Source organism: Petromyzon marinus, chromosome 27 (genome assembly GCF_048934315.1).
Source record: "Petromyzon marinus isolate PM22_M1 ecotype Great Lakes invasive population chromosome 27, UKy_Petmar_22M1.pri1.0, whole genome shotgun sequence".
In the NCBI taxonomy this organism is placed as follows: Eukaryota; Metazoa; Chordata; class Hyperoartia; order Petromyzontiformes; family Petromyzontidae; genus Petromyzon; species Petromyzon marinus.
The window spans coordinates 4,917,544-4,926,831 of NC_133693.1; positions in this window are offsets into that span (position 1 = coordinate 4,917,544).

Here is a 9,288-nt window from a genome sequence, read left to right on the forward strand (position 1 = left end):
AGTAGACACATAGCAAATCCTGTGATCCCAGGCTGTGTTTGTTGAGCCTCGGTTTGGAATCCGGTGTTTGCAGAGCGGGTCATTTGACAACCCAACCGTCCCCTAGAGTCCTGATGAACCTGTGGTGGAAAGTCCACATTCCTATGGTAAGGGCAAGTAGACACATAGCAAATCCTGTGATCCCAGGCCGTGTTTGGTGAGTCTGGGTTTGGAATCCGGTGTTTGCAGGGCGGGTCATTTGATAACTCTCCCAACCCACCCCCTACCAACCACGTGGCGGATGCCTGCGTTGGGTCAGAACCGCAAACAATCTCAGGCAGTGACGGGAAGAGGACAATTATCGTTCGTCGTGGTCAGCCACCGCCCCCCCCCCGACTCCGTGTGAACAGCTAAGCAATGGCATAATCTTCTTTGGGTCTTTCGGTAAAATCTAGAATTACGGAGACCGGTTGAAAGAAAATAACAAAAAACGCCTTAATTTTTTTTTTTTTAAACAACGGTTTTATTAACAACTCACGGTCGAGAAGTACGTCAATGAGGCGGCGCCTGCTCCGACATCAACGCTTACTTGAATTAATAGATTACTTACGTAACCCGTTCACACGGAGCAGGCGGTTCGAGAGTTTAGGGATAATAAGGCGTCCATACAAAATGTAAATTGCTTTAAAGTAGCGAATTAATTGAATAATTGTTTTTGATACAGGCATGCATTGTCACCGGATCTGAGTCCGTGTGCAAAATTTGGAATTGATTGGACAGCAGAAAGTAGACTAATTATTTATTACAAGATTTGACCACGACACAGGAATCAAGTTAAGTAAAACCGTTGAAAAACTACGACGTTTCGATCGCAACACAAGCGATTTCTCCTCCTGATGACGATCGCCTGTGTTGTGATCGAAACGTCGTAGTTTTTTCTGTTATTTTAGGTTATTTTCTGTGAACCCATCTACGTGACTTCACCGAAAGACCCAAAGAATATAAATTCCTGCAGTCACGAAAGCTTTAATTCAAGATTTAATTGCATCATCGTGAGAACACGTTTGTTTACCCAGGAGAAGTGTTCATACCGAGTCTTGTTCATAAAGTTTCCAATTTTTGTTTTGTTCAAACAAGTAATCCGAAAATAGCCGAGCGGTGGTGGCTGTGCTATGCTGCTGCACGGGGCTGCCTGGAGTCCAGCACTGTGAAGGCAGCCCCGAGGGTTGGGTGGATCACCGCACAAATGTTGAGAATCTCCCTTCGTGTGGGTGTCGAGGAGGTTTGCCATACACCGGCTCGACAGCAGGAGGCGGTTCAGCAAGTGGACGAATCGCCGTTTTAATCGCCATCTGTTTCCATCTGTACGGGGATAGAGTGTTGTCCCCTCGCGCGTGTGGGTTTTCTCCGTGTGCTCTGGTTTCCTCCCACTTGTACGGTATACACACTCATCATCAATTGGCTGAAAACATCTTCAAATAAAAGCGCAATTTCACGCGACACTCCTGAAGAAGAATCCATCGACTCAGTGTGGGTTTCCTGGATAAAATATCAAACTTATTATTTTATATATAAAAAAGATTTTAGATAAACAATTGTTAAAAATCACTTAAGAAAATGTTTCCACTCAACACCAGGGGGCGCCACGGTAGTGAGATGTTAACCACTTCGCCAGGTATGCAGGAGGTCGTGGGTTCGATCTCGACCCTGACCCCTGCTGTATATTTGGAGTTTGCGTGTCTCTCTCTCTCTCCCCGTGGTGGTCGCGCGGATTTTTCTCCAGGTCCTCCGGGTTTCCCCTCCACATTTAGAATCAACGTGCATCTAGAATATTTGGCTGCAATAAATGGCCACATGATAAGCCACTTCGTTGGGTATAATTTCTAATAGCCAGGTTGCTTCTGAAAAAAGCTATATAGCTCAGTGGGTCTTACCTGGTATATAAACAATGTTTTAGTTTTAGTTTATTTTATATATTAACATTGCTTTAGAATACAATGGGGTTAGGGTAAAGGTAAAGGTACAGCCCTGCAATTTCCTGCTCATGCCACTGATGGTAGAAGGGCTTCCACTAGACGGAGCGCCAGAGAGCTCCTCTACAGGGTGGTTTTACCTATTCTTCCACACTGCCCAGATGTCCTGAACATTAGAATTTGAATCTTCATTTATAAATACGTTGAGCAACGAGGCTCTTTTTCACTTTGATGAACCCATTTACACTGCTGGGTGGACAGGGTTAGGGGTTGGGGGGATTAAAATTAAAATGCCAATTGTTTTTGAACCGGCGACCTCTGGATTGGAACTTCTGCGTTTTGCTCACAATTGCATCACGGCAGCACCGGGAGGCAAGGAATGAGACGGAATATTTGTTTATTTACTTCATCGCAGTAAGTGGAGTGATTTCTCCAACGAGTTATCGGAATATCATTGAAATGTAAATGTTAACGTTTGGAGTGCCGCGTTGGGATGTTCGGTCAATTTGTCTTGTTCGAGTTTTTCTTGTTTCGTGAAGAAGTCGGTCTCACACCAGATGCACTGTTGAGTTGGTAAGTAAAACTTGATCTATAGACCTTTACCTCACCTAACCCTACATTATCTTCCTAGCCAGGGGCACAGGCAATGTAGCTAGCTGGTATGGGTGTCCACACATCCCCCAATATGTTTAGATGTGGCTGAGAGACATGTTTAGATGTGGCTGAGAGACTCACACGTTTAGATGTGGCTGAGAGACGCCCACAACATTGTTTTGACAAATATGGTATTGTATTTTTGTGTCGGCCTTCATTTTCACTTCAATGAACTGAGGTAAATGCTAAGTTATGCTGACATTTATAAATCTACAGCAGCGCACGAACCGTAGACTAAGTACTCAGTCATTAGCCGGTAGCTGCAGAGATTTAACATATTTTTAGCGTAGCAGAACTCCCCTTTATCCGCCATACAGCAGGGTTGAGAACTTCACGGATCCCATCTGTAATCTACCCAGTAACTGCCAGGAACCATTCGCTTGGAGGGTTTCCCTCAAATTGCAACGTTTGTGGGTTGCACTCCTGGTTGCCACGGTGGAAATAAGTTAACGACCTCGCCTCATATACAGGAGTTCATGGGTTCGATCTCGACCCTGACACGCCTGGATATTTGGAGTTTGCATGTTCTCCCAGTGTTCGCGTGAGTATTTTCTCCGGGTTCTCCGGTTTTCCGTTCCACATTTAGAATCCCCATGCGTTTAAAGTACTTGGCCGCTATACATTTCCACATAATGAGCCACTTCATAGGGCTATCACTTGTGGCCAGATCGCTTCTGAAAAAGAGCAGCTGTAGGTGGGCCTTACCTGGTAAAATAAAAATAAATTAGTCACGACATCACACACTTTGCATATTCTGTAAGAATAACATCATCATCGTACCACAATCTGAATGTCTGCAATGGAGAGGGGTTGGGTAAGTACTGTTTGGTGTTTGGGGTGAGTTTCAGAGTTCATGAGAAATGGGGAGGTGGGGGGAAAGCTCGTAGGAGGAGACCAGGCAAGAGGCGGATTTAAAAATCAGTGTTTTTAGCTCAAATATTGATTCTTGCGCTAGGCCAGCCATTCAGTTTAGGCGTGCGAATGCAGTGCTCCGTAATACACTTGGAATGTGACGCTGTGAGTTGGCGTAGCGGCGAGCAACACTGCATTAGTTTACTCGCTCATGGCCACTGTCGGTGGAAGGGCCTACACTAGGAGCTTTAAGAGCGCTCCTCCATATCGGCGTTCTTCATTGCGAGACCCTCGGGACACCGGTTGCTCCTGGTAGCCTTTAGTAAGGCCCCCGAGCATAAACCATCATTTGTGTATTGCCCCCGACAATACCCAATTGTGAAAACACCCCCCATCATGGTGTAAAACCCAGTGTGGCGGAACCTCACATCGATGGTGTCTTATCGGCGAAAGCGACGAACACTGCTGGTGCTATTCTCCAAAGTATTTTGCCAATTCTTCCACGGTCTTGGAAGAACCCACAATGTTTGCCCACCACCGCACGTGACCTACCGACCAACTTGCCTGCGGTGAACCCTACTTACTACACTGGCTGGCTTGGACAGCAGTGTTGGGAGTGTGAAGGAGGAAATCGTCTTCTTCACAACTGACATGCTGGGGAATGGATAAGGCAACGTCTGGTTTGCAAGCGCAGTGTGCTCACCATCACACCACGGCAAGCATGAATACGCCACTACACATTGAAGCATTACACTCGGCACAACGTTCGAAGCTGCCACCATGGATATTGGCACCTTCGTAAGCGGTGATGAATCTCATCATCGCTTACAATCTCGCCGAGCACGCACAGGGATCCGTGGCGAAGGATACACCGAAGACAAAGATCCCCCGGGTGACCTTAACAAAATGTTGGGGAAAGTGCTGTTAGCGAGCACCTATGAAGGTAGACAGGGCACACGAGGGGGTGGGTGACCAGCACCACGGCCGACCGCCTTTGTCTTCCCAGTGGCGATGTTTACACACCGCACCAGGTACTCATTTGATGGCAGAGTCGACCTAGAGGTGGAGGCGCTGGACCGTTTCAGATAATCGTCACTGATGTTGGGCCGTGAGCGGGAATCGAACTGGGATCGCCGGGGTTCGTAGCGCGGTGCGCTAATCGCTACACGACCGCTCCCCACGAAGGACACGCCACCTCTGCGCTAACACGCACGTGCTGCTAACACGCACGTGCTGCTAACACGCACGTGCTGCTAACACGCACGTGCTGCTAACACGCTGCTGCTGTTGGAGGTGGTGCTATTCCGAAGTGCTGCCAGTTTTAATGGCAGTCGGCTTTGATGAGGTCACAACGGATCAGATGACACAATGTCCTGCCGCTAGATCGTTGTTTGTTCCATGTTGCCCGGTGTTTTATTTTTACCACGATAAACTGGCCTCGCAATCTCGACCCCACATAGCCTAAGTGTGTTGGCGGTGGGTGGAAGGGGAAATGTGGGGGGGGGGGGGCTAAAGGGGGCTCAGCTGCTCTTATGTTAATGTACAAGCTTCGTTTGTTGATATACAAACTGTCCGAAATTTTTGTTTTTAATTCATAATAATAATAAACGTGTTAATCTATCCAGAAAAGTCGCAGTCGATTAACTATTTTTCAGGAGGATTCTGAATCATTGGGCGCCACGTCAGGTGTACAGGAGTTCGTGGGTTCGATCCCGACCCTGACGCCTGCTGCTGCTGTATATTTGAAGTCTGCGGTGTCTCTCTCTCACCGTGGCCGCGTGGACTTTTCTCCTGGAGCTCTGTTTTTTTCCTCCATATTTAGAAACGCGAGTCGAGAGTATTTGGCTCGGAAAAATTTCCAAATTATTGGCCACTTCGTTGAGCTGTAATTTGTGGCCAGGTCGCTTCTGCAAAAGAGCCCAGTGGCCCTTACCTGCTAAAATAAAGTGTTTTTAGGCGATAAATGATGAGTGATTATTATACTGGTGGGAGGAAACTGGAGCACCCGGAGAAAACCCCACGCCTTGCGCGAGGGGACAGCACTCAATATCCCCGTACAGATGGTGATGAGTCCACTTACTGTACAGTACTCCCTTCTCTATGGGTCTCTGTCTATAATCATACCTGTCAACCCCTTATCAGTGCCTACCTTATTACAGACCAAATCAGATCGTATTGGTCAACTATAATAAGAGGGTTTTTTGGGTTAGATCGCGTAAATATCGTTAAAACCCGCCACCACCCGACACAGCCAACTAGTAAGGGTGCATCTTCTTGGTTCTCTGGGTAAAGTCACGTAGAATTGAAATAAAATAAAACATAAAATAAAAATTCTCACGACGTTTCGGCCACAACACAAGTAGCCTTCTTCAGGTGAAGAGACAGAACTGTCGGGAAGACAGCGCTTCAGTGAACACAGCCAAGCTTTGGCCGCGTCTTTTAAGCTGGGTGGGAGGAGCAGAGCGCCTTGACCAAGGAGTTTACATATCAACAGAAGAATTTAGCATTGAAGTGGCTATGTTAATGTGTTGGATTGGCATGATGTTAAAGTCAGAAATTAGCATGTAACTGGGGGATTAGCATGATGTTAGCGTGAGGGATTAGCATGTAACTATGTCGGAACTATGTCGGAAAAAAGTGGCGGTTTCTTTTTTCTTTACAACGTTAGCACCACTGTGGTTAGCACCACTTTGGTTAGCACCACTTTGGTTAGCACCACTTTGGTTAGCACCACTTTGGTTAGCACGACTGTGGTTAGCACCACTTTGGTTAGCACCACTTTGGTTAGAACACTTTGGTTAGCACCACGGAAAGCGACGAGCTTTGTTCAGACGGACGAGTTCATCTATGCTTGGAACGGAGGAGGGGGGAGAGAGGTAAACAGCCACGGTGCGCTACTCTGTCCTGTGCTGCGTTACAACTATGCTACAAACTAGACTACTATACATTACAATATTATACCTTCAAATCTAAACTACACTGTATAATATCGTATACACAGCCCAATATAAGCTCTAACATTATGCATTATATTGATATGCCTCCAACTAAACTTTTTTCTAAATTACACGACTATACACCGTAATATACACTGCCATAGACAAACCCCACCCTTGAATTATACAATGCGTTACTATACACTACCCTATACTTTAGACTAAAAAATATTAGACTTGTAATATTACACTATGTATTATTCTATCAACCCTACTGTGTACCACATTGCTGTATATTCACTATACAATTACGATACTATATATTACCTTATAAATTATGTTAAACATTACAATGTTATACTATTTATTATTATACCACATGCTATAAACCATACCATTGACCGTCGTGTGAAAGGTACTAAGAGGCAGTGCCAGCGAATGGTCTGCGGTCTGAAAGTCACCGTAAAATAACAATCAAGAACCGAAATGGTTTAGTAAGGGTTGTCACGTAAACAGAACATGCCAATTCGTCACTAGTACAGCACACCGGTGTGTTGGAGAGCCAAGCCTCTATCTATTATGGATGATATTGGTCGCGGAAGCCTACGTGTTAAACTTATTGGTCAGCTCCGTGCCCCTTATCAATCTCAACGTTCATCCTACAAAGTCCCATCACAAGGGAGAAAGACTTATTTTTCTTGCCCGTATTGAAACGGCTGTATGCCGTATGGACCTGAAAACTAAATTTCCCCGTTACAAGAATACGGGCAAAGCGTACGGGTTGACAGCTATGATTGATATCGTACTCCCTCATCACCACCACCACCACCAATCGAGTTAAACTTTAAAACAAGGTCGGTCACACGACCGGGGCAGATTCCGCCACACGGAGGCACGACGATGGCGTCGTTGTAACCGAAGGTTACGATTTATTTTTGTTTTCGTTTCCGACGACGTGACGAGCACATTCAGTTTGTCAAGGGCTATCGTGTTCACGCTGTGTAAAATTTTCGCTCGGGAGTTGTCAGCCAACCAGCGGCAGCATCGCCGCCTCGTGTCACAGCGGCCACGGGCGATGACATCATGCGGCGACTTTGAGAAGCCCCTTTCCACTTCATCCACACGAGGTGGCACATATTTTAAAGGGCCTCCTCGGTAGAGTGCTCGTCGCATGCCGATCATTCCGAAAGGACAGTCCTCAAGAGTTAAGTCGATATTTATATCCCTACCTCCCTGTTCAAATCAGAAATATTTATCCACTGTTTTCGCAGACCAATCTTGAGATGGTTTCATTTTTACCACTTTATGAATTTCTAATTGTATGGTTTCGTTCAATTCTACGAGATCCAATCCAACGTGGTTAAGCAAATAAACTTGAAAATATTTGAATCTGCGATTTCAGTGGTGGATCAGTGCTCGGACAAAACACGAGTCCAGGAGCCTCCCTACAACATTAGTCTTTTATTTTCAAACTCTTAGTATTGACCACTTCCTGGATCAGGCAAACAGCTTATTAAAGCAGAGAGAGAGAGAGACGATTGACACGGCAGAGAAGGAAGCAGCATAAATGTAATGAGCGAATCGCCGAAATTGGATTCACACCACATTCCTTAAGCGCAATTAACTTAAGTGGCACTTACGGTCAGTTGCTTGCGAGCCGGGGAATAAGCCGCTGCCGAGCTTCAAGGATTCAACTTCACAAATGCATGCGATGCGTTTGGCAGACGAGCATGGCGGTGTGAAAGAAAGGTGACATTTTTTTTATTCAGCTATCATGAATGGCCCAGTTGCATCAGCAAAACCAACAAGAAACTGAACTATAGTTTAGTTTTTTTTCATTTGACCAGGTAAGACCCAGAGCTAAATAGATCGTTTTCAGAAGCGACTTGGTCACACACAATAGCCCAACGAAGTGGCTTATCTTGTGGAAATTTATAACCAAATACTCTAAGGACGTTTCTAATTGTGGAAGGGAAACCTCGGATAACCTGGGAGAAAAATCCACGCGACCAGGGGAAGACACGCAAACTCCAAATGTACAGCAGGCGTCAGGCTTGGGATCGAACACGCACGACCTCCTGCATACCAGGCGAGGTAGTTAACATCTCCTAGCCACCGTGGAGCCCCAACTTGGGACATTTCCGTGAGGCTCGTTGGTACGTTGGTGAATGGGCCGCACGTCCCCCGTGAATGTCCAGGGACTCGGTGCTGCCCTGGTGGTCACGCCTGTCGTTTCTAACGGCGCTGCTCTTCTCCCTCCCGCCAATGTGTCCCCTACCCCCGAGACCCCACTCACAAACCTATCCGAATGGTTTTCTGTTACTCGTATGTAGTCTTCACTTTCTACAAATGTTGTTGGCTAAGATTAAATGAGTACAATTTCAAGGATACATGTCAAAATAAAACTCCTCGGTCACGAACGTTCACGAAGCTATATTAACACGACGCGTTTTGTCGCGTTATGCATGTCCAATCGTGCAGCCCAGCGTTGAAACTCGGCAAGTCGTGGTCACGGCGACTACACGCTTCACGACCTCCGGAAAGTGGCATCGCCAGCTCGTTTTGGGCTGTCAATCAGTGGCACTCTAGGGAGAGGAAAACATGTAGAAGGTGGGAGGGACGAGCTTCAGGCGGGCGGTGTGATTAACAGCCTGGCACACAGTACTTAACGGGGAGGCCTGGGAATGCTAACACCAAGTTCAAGATTAGGTTAACTGGGACACGAGCATAAGGTGGGTTAGCAAAAGATGAATGCGGATTAATAAAATGTGCCGTCGAATTGGGTCACGCGTAACAACGATTGGTTCTTGAAGCGACGCGATTAATCATCACAATATGGGGTCGCGATTCCAGACGGTTTTTTTTGCAACCGGTTGCGTGGAAGAGAGGTCACT